Raw genomic sequence first — 11,688 nt, forward strand, 5'->3', positions numbered from 1 at the left:
GAAAACAAAAAGTGCTGAAGAAGCCCAGTACCATTTCTGTTCTCATAACTCTGCACCCGTTACCCCTGTTACCTATCCCCGCCCCCGGGCCAATTTCACTGTTCCACCCCAGCCAGCCCCCTGGCGAATCACTGGCTGCTCATTGGCTTCTGACTGGCTGCTCCCTGACTGTTCCCTGATTGTTCCCTGGCTGCTCCCTGACTGTTCACTGGCTGCTGGCTGACTGCTCACTGGCTGCTCCCTGGCTGCTCACAGGCTGGTGACAGGCTGTTCGCTGGCAGCTAACTGACTTCTTACTGGCTGCTAACTGGCTGATGACTGACTTCTGGCTGGCTGCTCTCACTGGCTGCTCGCTGGCTGTTTACTAGCTGCTCACTGGCTGCTAACTGACTTCTTACTGGCTGCTCACTGACTGTCTCTCTTCCCGGCTCCTACCCTGTCAGGTTCTGGCCCGCCAATTTCGACTTGAAGCTTGACTAGGCTGATGTGATGCAAATACCTCCAGGGAGAACCCTGAAACTGATGAAGAGTTATGTCAAGCCGATTCCGCACCGATGGGAAAAGGTAACCTCTGCGTCGGAGGAAAAAAACACAACAAGGTTACAGAGAAGGCGAGGCGGCATGGCACGCGTCCCGACGCCGGCCCCCGACGTCCCCTTCGCCCAGCCTCACCGCCCCCCCCCCCTCCACCCTCACCCCCCCACAAATTGTAGCTGTCAGTATAAGTACTAATTGCAGATGTGCCAGGCTGTCGTTATAATAAAACTGGAGACAGTGCAGACATTAAGTATGGCTGCCTCATTTGTGCGGCTGCTGAAAAGGTAGCATAAATGAATATTTCATTACTTTAATTACTGAGGAATACTCCATTCCGCCAGTCTCAGAACGAGTGTTGCTGTAACTAATTACGAGAGCAACCCACTAAAACATGAAAACTAATAACATCAGAGATCCCGTGATTGCTGGGTTATAAGGTACCTCCGCGTGGCGGCGTGGAGAGTTCCGGATTACACCATTTTAAAAATCGCTCGGCTCTCGGCTAACGGGCACGCTAACGCTTGTGAATTCTTCTTTCCTTCAGACTACACCTTCATTTTGTAAAAAAAAAAAAAAAAAACAGCCAAAAAAATACCGCCTGGGGCCTTCCCCCACCCACTGCTTTTTTTTAAACTAAGCACTGATGTGTCCAGTCACCTGAACCATGAAGAGCAATTTGATTAATCCTTAATTCAAATGACTAAGTACCTGTGTAGCTCCATTCTAACAGCCCGGCTACAAGCCGCACATTTACATGATTTGACCGCTGCTAGCTTCTCTCTCCACTCCGCGCTGTCGGAGTGGAGCGCCTTCGGAATGCTTTCGCCGAAGCGGCGGGCTAACGCCGCGCCGCCGCCGCCTGACGTACGGACGCTGGCACGTTTCGGCGTAAAAAAAGGAAAAAAAAAGGTGGTTTTGGGGAGGGGGGTGGGGGTGGTGGTGGTAGTGTGGGGGCAGCGGTGCTGTTTTGATTGGCGTGTTAAACGCTAATGCCCCTAAGCAGTAAGAATAACAAAGAGATACGGAGTTTAGCTCAGGAATGCCGGGGACCAGAAACGGGGCCCGATAAGCAGGCTGGCGGGACGGGAGCGGGGAGTATGGCGGACCGGTCAGACGGGGAGGTGGAGGGGGCGAGCGGTAAACAGCCAGAGCGCAGGTGAAAGAGAGAGAGAGAGAGAGGCGGTCCGGGCGCTATCTCTGTCCGCTGGACGGGCTGGCTGAGGGAGGTGCCCGTCTCTGAGATGATCCCCCGCTACCTGAGGAGGTGTTTGTTTGACGCTCCTGTCTGGCAGCGCCGGGACGGGGAGCCGTCTCTGGTACTCCCACCCCAGTCAGGGCCTATTAACGCGCGCGCTTACGTTCCAGATCCTCACAGGCTCGGCTGGTGCACATACTGTCTGTACCTATTACCTACTCTGAAGCTGATAGGACCACAACCAATGCCCTACTCTGAAGCTGATAGGACCACAACCAATGACCTACACTGAAGCTGATAGGACTAATGCCCCACTCTGAAGCAGACAGGACCAATACCAATGCCCTACGCTGAAGCTGTTAGGACCAATGACCTACTCTGAAGCTGATAGGACTAATGCCCCACTCTGAAGCAGACAGGACCAATACCAATGCCCTACTCTGAAGCTGTTAGGACCAATGACCTACTCTGAAACTGAAAGGGTAAATACCAATGACCTATTCTGAAGCTAAAAGGGCCAATATGAATGACCTACTCTGAAGCAGATAGAACCTATGGCCTACTCTGAAGCTGACAGAAAGGGGAAAAAGCACATTTTCCTGGTCTTTCCAGTTTTGGCTGCCTCACCCTCCAGACGGACATTTTTCAGGTTCACTTGTGCAGATTTGGTTAAATGTAGCAAATGCAATTACAGCAAATCCCCCCTCTTTCGACAGCCTTCAGTCTGGACCCAGCTTCATCACCGATACGGCAAATGTGCAAATGTGGCTAAATAAAGAAACGAGCAGAAATCGGTCTCGCTACATATGACTAAACGTCTCCCGCAATCACTTTTTTAGACATTACACCTCCGATTTCATCTGCGCAGCGACAAAAGGAACGAAACCGATTCAGAAAACAGCTATCTGGAAACGCCGCAAAGAGAGAAAGATCGCACTCCAGCGCGGAGTATCGACAGGATTTAAAAAAAAGGAAAGCGGGCAGTAATGAGGTAAAGCATACATTAGCTGCCAGTGATGTCAACAGCATCCGCTGCAGGAGGTAGTCACCCGTATGTGAAAGAGACCTAGATATCCAGATGTCACGATACCTTTATCCGCCGATCTGCTATCGATTGTTCCGCATCGCGCGTGACCTTGCCAGAAGTGTTCTCCCGACCGACAATCAGACATACATCAAAGTGTGTGTGTGTGTGTGTGTGTGTGTGTGTGTGTGTGTGTGTGTCTGTGTGTGTGTTCATTGTGTGTGCGTGGCAAGAGAATGTCAGAGTATTGTGCGTGTGGTGATGGTGTATGAGATGTGGTGTGTGTGCGTGTGGTGTGTAGATTAGTGTGTGTGTAGATGTGGGTGTGTGTGATGTGGGTGATTGATGTGTGTGTTGTGGATGTGTAGTTGTGATGGTGTGTTGCGATGTGTGGTGTATGTGTGTGTGTGTGTGTGTGTGTGTGTGTGTGCGTGTGTGTGTGTGTGTGTGTGTGTGTGTGTGTGTGTGTGTGTGTGTGTGTGTGTGTGTGTGTGTGTGTGTGTGTGGATGTGTGTGTGTGTGTGTGTGTGTGTGTGTGTGTGTGTGTGTGTGTGTGTGTGTGTGTGTGTGTGTGTGTGTGTGTGTGTGTGTGTGTGTGTGTGTGTGTGTGTGTGTGGATGTGTGCATTCGGAAAACCGGCTAAAATGTGCGTGTGGCCGCTTCAGCTAATGAATTTGGGGGCGAGGGTTCGACGCCCGTTTCTCTTTTTCTGTATTTAAAAAGCAGGTTACAATTCTGCACGCAAATACGAAGGTAAGCTGAAAGGGAGCATCAAAAGGAGAAGTGAAATGATAATTAGCCAGCGCGCGCTAGTCAGGCCGCGATGCCGTTGTTTGAGCTCGGAGCGTTTCTTCTGTCCCTCATCACAGCTGTCATTTCTGCGGTCAGCAACGTCTCATTACTGACCTTGCAAAACCTACATTGTTTTGGCTACGGGGGGGGGGGGGACACAGTGCCACGAATGAAAGAGAAGAATACAGCATTTATATACTTTCATAACAAGCAACTATCTACACGAACAACTAGGAAAATGGTCTCAACCATTCCAGTCACCTTGAGAACTTGTGTGTTTTCATTGTATTTAATAAGCGCAGGATTAGAAGGACTCAGGCCCCGCTGTGCTGTATACACCATCATGTGACAGGCACACAGAAATACAGAAATTCACAAACGCATGCACGGAATTCAGACCTTATGGCAAAACTGAACAAATTTGAATGTTAGTTTACACCTGTGCGCCATGATTGCTGAAAATCCCACCTAGACTATCTTGCAAATAGAAAAGTTGACACATTTCGAAGATCACAAACAAGGAGTTGTGAACAGCGAGTCTCGTCAAGAAAAAAAAAAAATGAAAAAAGAAAAAAATCAAGAATGGACAGATTAAAACTTGTGAAATGAAGCTCGATACTTCAACGCGTTTCCTTTTTCGGTTGTTGTTTTTCCTTCCCCCCCCCCCCCCACGCGATAAAAAATACGGGTCTGCGTCTTCCCATGCAAATGCAAAACTACACCAGCTGCAAGGAGCCGACAGCACACCGATTTCGCAGTTCCAGCGTTTACCTCTCCAGCAACGCAACGGAAAAGCACAAACGGCGAAAAAGAGGAAAGGGGGGATTTTTGCGAACGCGTGCAACTTCGGCGGAAGAGTCGTGACAGTGCGGGCGTGTGTCACCTCGCTGGGAAGTGGATCTGAACTGTAAAATCACAAGAACACACTGACAGGGAGGCTGGGAGTCGGGAAGATGGCGGAACAACGCGGCAAACACCTTTAATTCTGCCACTTCTCCTCCGCCGCTCATTCTTTCACACCAGACGGGCTGCCGGGTCTAGTGCGGGACAACCTGGACCAGTGACAGCGCGCACAGACACACACACACGCCCTCACACACACCTTCACACATGCACACACACGTACATGCACACACAAACACACACACACACATGCACACCCTCACACATGCACACCCACACACACCTTCACACACGCACACCCTCACACATGCACACCCACACACACCCTCATACATGTACATGCACATGCGTACTCACACACACACACACACACACACACACACACGCACACACCCTCACACATGTACATGCCCATGCACACTCACAAACGCACACACACAGAAATTCCCTAACCGTTGAACAAATAAATAGTCGTGTTATTCTTTAACTGCAGTAAGTGCTTTCTTATTCCACTCAGTTGTAATTTAAGCATCCAATGGAAGCCTGTGAGGGCTAAAAAGCCCGGAAGTTGTGAAACAGCCAGCCAGGTCCGTCAGCGTTTTCGGAAACACCAATTTTCTTCCATTTTTTTTTTTTACTCTTACAGTGAACGTGTTGTGCTTCGTAGCAGTCTCGCCGTAATATTTTATTTTAAGCTGCAGACAAGAGCGGGGGTTGGAGGGGTTGGGGGGGCTGGGGGGGCTGGGGGGGGGGGGGGTGGGGGGGGAGGTGGGCGGTTATCGTTATGTGAATCACGTTAGTCACCGATGACGTTAGGAATCCAGCACCCCTAGCGGCACTCTGTGTTCTGCAGCCCATCGAAACAGAGGACCAGGGGGCAAAAGGAAGAGGACCGGTCCACCTTTAGGAGACGGGGAGCATCTCCGGTCCCCCAGAGCCACCGGGGTCCCCCCCCCCGCCCTAAATCTCAAGCCTCGCTACGCCAAACACGGCCCGCACGCGCACACCTTACCGAATGACTCCGCCTCGGGACAGAGCGATCATTCCGCAGACCGGCCGCCACCCGTCCCACCCGTCTTCACCCCCGGAACCCCCGTCCCACGGACAGCGGCCCACGGCGGGACAGGCGTCCACGACAACCAGCGACCCAAGACCTAGCACCCGAAACGGGCCCTCCCCCCCGCCCCCCCCCACCCAGGAGCGAGCGCACAAAGGGTTAACCAGCCTCCCTGGCATCGGAGCACGGGTTAATATCACACCGGCCTAGTAGAGCATTATCCCGGCCCCTCCCTGAACAATAGGGCCCTTTCGCAAACAGACTCCTACTTTCCCCCCGCGTCCAAAGGTGTTTGCCCAAGTAAATCTGCCTAAATCCAGCACAGCTTGGGGAGAGTAAGGGGGAAGGTGTACAGATAATCCTTTTTCTTAACAAAAAGTTCTGGGGGGGGGGGTGTGGGGGGGGTGTGAAGAAAAAAATCTGGAATTCATATCACATGATGCATTTAAAGACGCAGCATCCCCTTTCCCCGGCTGCCCACGGATTTGCATACATGATTCCCCACTGGTTTTACAGACGGCAAAGAGAGTACGCTCGCGCCAAAGATACCTCACAACAAAGATACCCCACAGACCAACTTGAGGACGGACTTTGGTTTATTGTCCAGGCCCTGTCCTGTTTAATCCAGCTCACTTTCGGAGGAGTACGGGGCTGCACTTAATTGGTGGGAAATTGGATGTAATTTGTCTGACAACAAGAGCTCACAACGATGAGAGTTCTGAAACCCATGGGTCATGCTTTTCTGTGGTAAGCTGGAAAGACCTGTCAAATTCTATTAAATAATATCTGAATATTTTTTTACTATCTAAAAGCAGGAACATAACAATATTTTTTATTCACTTGAAGGATTATATTGTTATTATTATTATTATTATTATTATTGAAATTCAATTCATCCGTTGTTCCACTTGTTATCATCCTTCAAATTATCAGTAGCTACAGCATGTACTCATGTGCACACACACACACACACACACACACAATTCCCAGGACCCCCAAAAACCGCGCAGGTTCGAGACGGTACAGAAAGCTTTCGGCGGGGAAAGGGACAAAGCGTTTCGGCAATACCCCCCCCCCCCCCCCCCAACGCCCCCACACCCACCCCCACCACACCTCACCCCACCCTACCCCACCCCCCCCACCCCCCCCACAAACCCCCGCTCCGGTTACAAAATGAAAAACAAACACAATCGTGTGCTACACGGACACACCTGCCTCAAACTATTATAGACTTCTTAGAGCCGAATCTGATCCCTCTCAGACACGTTTTTCTCAAGTGCAGGAGCGAGCGGACCTGAATAGCACAGGCATGCCATCTTGTAACACTATCTGGCTGTCAGGAGAGGCCGGCCCAGAAGAGTGAGCTATATAAGGCTTGTTACCAGGGGAGGCCTAACAAACAGCTACAAACACCTAAGTTATTTTGCTCGCCACCCACCCTTCCCTCTCTCTCTCTCTCTCTCTCCCTCTCTCTCTCTCTTTTCTTTCGCTCCTCTCGCGCTCTCCTTTTTTTTTTTCCCCCCTCTTTTCATCTCGGGCTTTCTGATGTTGAATGCAAATGTGGCCTGCCGGCGGAGAAAGGGGGCGAATTGTGATTAAGCAGAAGAAGAGCCCTTTTCTTTGTTCTCGCCTCCGGGGATGTTTACTGGGAGAGACATGGAGGATCAGATATGAAAGGCATTCAGGTCAGCATTGATGTGAGCGAAAGTGAAATCATACCTAAGGCATTCCACAGACCGCCGTGTCAGAGGGTCGGCAGACCGAGCCAGGGAGGGCTGTGTGTGTGTGTTCTCCCCCCTGTCAGGCCAAAATATCTTCACAGGCCAGGCAACAACAACAACAAAAAAAAAAGAAAAAAAAAAAAAGGGAGGGGGGGGGGGGAATTAAAAATTCACAATAATTTAGGGGGGAAAGTTTTTCCGTTCCGTCCAATTGCAGGAGTGACAGTGTGTTTGTTTATTTATTTATTTATTTTGATTTGGTAATCCACATTTCTATATTTCTGCGTTACAGCCTGGCCTGTTTGACTGTGAAGATCTTTGGCGGGTAAGAGCAGCACGTATAGTAACGGTGGTTCGCTGGCTGCAGAAGCGTAACAGGTAATGGCATCTCGTTTGCACCGGACCTGTTTTTATTTTGGGTTTTTTACTTTTTTTTTTTTCTTCCTGAATTTATATCAACGTGTTTCCGTTTGAGCGAGGAACTGCATGGGCTTTGCTGGACAACACCTCGTCAAGCCAGACGCCACCACGATCGGGAGTCTTCGCAACGCTACGTCCAAATTCTTTTGTCCGGCCTTAAGATTTTTGCAGTGATTTCTTCCCCGCATTTATAAATACCATTGTAACATGATATTCCTTCATCTTAAGGTCTCAAATCATGCTCCAGCAGCAATGTTTTTTTTTCTTTCTTTTTTTTAAATAGAAGAGCAAATTATGTGCTTAAGGTGTCGTTGTCATATAAAATCTAGACTTCTGATTGTTGGACAATTTCTTCCAGGCAGTTTTTTTTAATAAAACGTGCAGTAGCAGTAGATGCACAGCACATTACAAAACTAAAACTTAATTTCTTCCCTTGGGAAAAATTCATAGCGAAAGGACGATAAACATTTCAACTCAGTTGCCTCCTTAAACACAAAATTCCTTAAATTGATCTCTGTGTGACTGCTTATTAAGGGCATTCCGAATTCCCACAGGTAGGAAAACCCTCGATGGACTGCAGAATGTGGCCAAGGCAACACGTTTGTTTAAAAGTGGCCTTTGCTTCTCAACATAAGGTAAATAAGAAGCACAGAGAAAAGATGGCATTTCTGGGGCACTTAATTTCCTGTAAATGCTACACAACGCTTTAAACTACACAACGGTGTAAGAAGCAGCAATTAGTCTGAGGCGTGTTCTTGCAAGCAGAGTGGCAAAACATAAACCCCCAAAAGGGTCGCAAAAAGAAGGAAAAAAAACTATATTTGTCAATCGTTTCAACCCTTTCGAAACCATCAAACACCAGTGATGAAACAGCCCAGCTGAGCGTGTTTTGAGAACGACGAGAAAGGGAAACGCTCAAAAAAAGACAACAGAAATAAGGACGTAATTTCGTCAATCAAAATAAATAAACGACCACCCAGAAAAAAAAACCCCCTTCATTTTGCACGTCTGCGATGCAGAACTGCGCTGCGTTATCACTGTCGCCAAAGAGCTGCGAGTCTTTAAAGCATTATTACGACGTATTTTAAGCGGCAAATCAATAAAATCTCGTCAGCACAGAGGTCTCTATCCTCCTCTCAGCTGAACTGCCATCGCGAATAGCGTGGCGTCCTGTTAGGCTGAGATTACTTCTCGCAGGCTCGTAAGATCTGCGGTAATTATTTCACTCGCTTAAACAAAATAATCCTTTTCTAAACAGTAATGCACAGCAAACCTCCCTTGCCATTTTTTATTTTATTTTTTCCAGCTCAAAAAAAAAAAAAAAAACCCCAAAAAAAAAAAAAAAACCCCCAGCAGCAGCAGCAGCAGCAGCAGCAGAAAAGGTGTCTGCTTTGGCTGCGGAGACAATTGCACCCTTGTGAGGGAGCCGGCGTGAATGGTACAGTGGACACCCTGGCACTATTGACGTTATAAACATGTAAATGAAACACATTACGACTGACAATCGGCTGTCTGTGCGCGCCGCGGACCTGCTCCTCCGGCTCCCTTTGACAGGGGCACAAAATACTGCCTACCTTGGGAGGAGAGAGAGAGAGAACCCCGCGAAGAAAAGAGGGGCAGGAGAAAGGGGCGCCTCCTCTCCCCCCAAACGGGGGAGCGAATGCACCTTAAAAGCAAACGCATAATAGAGATGGACAAAATGTTTGGACTGGAAGGGATCTGCCATTGTTTGGCCTGAAAGGAGCGGCGAAGCTAAAGAATTAGCGAGCCTCCCTTTCTACCTTTAGCGTGAACGCGCAGGGCTCTCCTAATCACATTCAGCGCATTGTGCTGAACTCTCAGAGCCCGAGGAGACGGCCGTTCTTTTTTTTTTTGTTTTCTGTTTTTTTCGTTGTTGTTTTTTTTTCTTCACCTTAAATTATGTAATCAATATATTCTAGTGGGAACATCTATTATTGAATGGCTTTGTGTTGATTGAAAATGAATAGCTCTTTGTGTAACAGGAAATCTTAAAAAAAAAAAAAACAAAAAAAAAAAATCTATTGAAAGAAAAAAAAAAAAAACTTTGCAGAAACTTAACTCCCTAAATTTGCAGCCTGTGCGTTCGCCGCCATCGCCGCTTATCGAGAAGCGGCGTCTGAGATTCACAGGCTGCCGGGTCCCCCCCCCCCAAAAAAAAAGGGAATAATGATTTAAAAAAAACAAATATGAAAGTTGCGGCGCACTCGAAAGGGCAGTGCAATAAGAGCGCGCGAGGCTAGCGCGTAGCGTAGCTCCTCTCTGCCCCAGACGCAGACGCACACTGTCAGCGAGCACAGGCCGCTGAGCAAAGCCGCTTCCCCTTCACGACAAGGAATCCTTTAAAAAAATAATAATCTCACTGAAAGAAATAAAATACTACCGCAATAAAAAAAAAAAAAAAAACAGTGTGTGTGAGAGTGTGTGTGTGTGTGTGAGGGGGGTGGGGGGGTGGGGGTGGGTGGTATGCTGGAGTGATAAAAAAAAAAAAAAAACATTTGTTTTCACTTGTGCTGGTTGACGAATGGACTAAAGCACACAGAGTCGGAGGACGGCTCGCGCAGCTGCGCCCAAAATCCCGGCACACCCTCGCGGCTCTCCATGTGACCTACGACACCTGGAGGCGCTGAACGTCCCGGGCCCCAGCCCTCCGCCCCGTTCCTCTAGCTTCTGCACGTCGCCAGGGAAGAGCACGGCCGCAGACACGGGTCCACTAAGTGCATGCCGTTATAAAAGGGAATAAGAATATATTTGCGCGCGCGCACAACCAACCAAAGGGTTAATTTTCCCGAATGCGTTTGGGGTCCTCACAGAGATGATATAACAAGCGGACCCCAATGGTTAAACTCAGCCTTCAGATTAATCTAAAGGCAAGGGGCGACCATGGAATGACCAGAGACCGGTGATACTCCCCATCCAGTTCACTGCCATGTTTTAGACTCGCTTGTAAAAAATCTATGTGATTGCACTGACCAAGATAGCTTCAACATCAAACTGCACAGAGGCTCGTTAAATATTACTTTGCCAATTAAGAATGAAGTATTAGCAATTACATGAAATAGAATATCACAGCAGTCGCTGTGACAAGATATCACACACTGAACATACTTTTAAATACGAGATATACTAATATTTCCTCCCCTGCTGATGCAGATTTCGGTATAAAGGGCAAGACCTTGAGTGCTTTGAGTGAAACGCGAGTACACCCCACACACACATACACACACAGACGCACACATCCCCCATTCACACACACACACACACACACACACACACACACACACCCAAGTGAAAGTGCAACAAAGTTACAACATGCATCAGGCGGTAACCAATTCTCAGGCAGACTTGTTTCTTTCAAGGGACAATTGTTTCTTTCAAATGTGTTTTTCAAAATGTTTATTATTTATGTATATTATTATTATTATTACTATTGGAGTTGTTGTTGTTACTGTTGTTGTTGCTGTTGGTGGTGTTTATTATTAATATTATTATCATTATTAATAATAATAATAATAATAATAATAATAATAATAATAATCTTTCGCTACCTTGACGTATCAATTCTCTGAAGGCTATTGCGTTATTTATTAGTATTTTTAAAAAAATTAAACCGCCCCCCACCCCCCAATTAAAATGTATTTACTTTGTCAGTTCTGACAAACACTGCCAGTGTTCTTCCCTTTCAGGTCAACTTTCCAGATCTCTGTTTTCCACAGCCTATTCATTCTTTTTACGAAATTCAAGGAATTTCTCTATCACTCTGATAAGCATCATCATATTTAGTGTTATCGGCCAAGACACAAGCTCAGTTCTGACATCTTTTCCTGGGAAGAAGAAGACCCCACTCAGCTCAGATAAACCCCGGCCAGTCCCAAAGGAAAAGGCATTGGAAGCATCGCAAGACAAGAGAGAAATTTTAAAAAGGGGGAAAACGAAAGGAAACAACTTCATGTTTACTAACCCATGCGTCAAAATAGACAAACAGCCAAACGACACAACAATATTTATGCATTACTGTTCA

General features: G+C 47.7%; 1 protein-coding gene and 1 long non-coding RNA gene across 4 annotated transcripts in view; one reads left to right on the forward strand and one right to left on the reverse strand.

Moving 5' to 3' along the window:
• The window catches only part of LOC135240562 (zinc finger E-box-binding homeobox 2-like), an 85,732-nt gene that overhangs the window by 72,070 nt on the left and 1,974 nt on the right, over positions 1 to 11,688 (reverse strand). The window lies entirely within an intron of this gene.
• Positions 6,863 to 7,991, forward strand: LOC135240564 (uncharacterized). Its single transcript, XR_010325723.1, has 2 exons — positions 6,863 to 7,193; positions 7,522 to 7,991. It is a non-coding gene; the product is annotated as an uncharacterized LOC135240564 (long non-coding RNA).

Source organism: Anguilla rostrata, chromosome 15 (assembly GCF_018555375.3).
Source record: "Anguilla rostrata isolate EN2019 chromosome 15, ASM1855537v3, whole genome shotgun sequence".
In the NCBI taxonomy this organism is placed as follows: domain Eukaryota; kingdom Metazoa; phylum Chordata; class Actinopteri; order Anguilliformes; family Anguillidae; genus Anguilla; species Anguilla rostrata.